The sequence below is a fragment of the Humulus lupulus genome, chromosome 9, assembly GCF_963169125.1.
Source record: "Humulus lupulus chromosome 9, drHumLupu1.1, whole genome shotgun sequence".
Lineage (NCBI taxonomy): Eukaryota > Viridiplantae > Streptophyta > Magnoliopsida > Rosales > Cannabaceae > Humulus > Humulus lupulus.
This window is the reverse complement of record NC_084801.1, coordinates 118,274,924-118,275,679: the sequence shown is the minus strand read 5'-3', so window position 1 is coordinate 118,275,679 and position 756 is coordinate 118,274,924. Positions and strand designations below refer to the sequence as shown.

The following is a 756-nucleotide window of genomic DNA, read 5'->3' as shown; positions in this document are numbered from 1 at the left end:
CCTGCTATCTTGTAGATGGTCCAAACTGCAGTTCAATTTGGTGGCCTCCCCAATGAAGACCCCAATATGCACATAGCCAATTTCCTGAAGTTGTGTGCCACCTTCAAGATGAATGGGGTGAGTGATGATGCCATTAGATTGCGCTTGTTCCCATTCTCACTATGGGAGCGAGCAAAAAGTTGGCTGAATTCACTTGAGGCCAATACTATCACCACTTGGGATGCTCTAGCTCAGAAATTTTTAGCGAAGTTCTTTCCACCTGCTAAGGCTGCTAAACTGAGAGGGGAGATCAATAACTTCTCTCAACTTAAGGGAGAATGTTTATATGATGCTTGGGAGAGATTTAAGGACTTGATCAAAAAAAGCCCCCACCACGGTATTGACAAGTGGATGTTGGTTCACAACTTTTACAATGGTTTGTGCGGTACCACTCACACAATCATTGATGCAACAGCAAGAGGAGCGTTTATGAGCAAAAGTGCTAATGAAGCTTATGAACTCTTTGTAGAGTCCAAGAACTTTACTTAGCTAATTGTTTAGTAGTATTATAGTATGTTTAGTGTTATCTTTGTTACCATGGATTTTTGGTTCAGACCGGGAATTATTTGGACACTCGTAGTAGTACTTATAGATTTTCTAAGTTTAATCTATAGTTTAAGAATATTAAGTATAAACTAAGGTTTGATTAATGTGACTGATATTAAGGATTATATTTATTATATTATAAGGTTTAGACATCAACCAATAGGATTTTAA

General features: G+C 37.8%; 1 non-coding gene across 1 annotated transcript; it reads right to left on the bottom strand.

The window, feature by feature from the left end:
* Window positions 1-273: 273 nt before the first annotated feature.
* On the bottom strand, window positions 274-380 carry LOC133802696 (small nucleolar RNA R71). The gene has a single exon (XR_009877441.1). It is a non-coding gene; the product is annotated as a small nucleolar RNA R71 (small nucleolar RNA).
* Window positions 381-756: the final 376 nt, after the last annotated feature.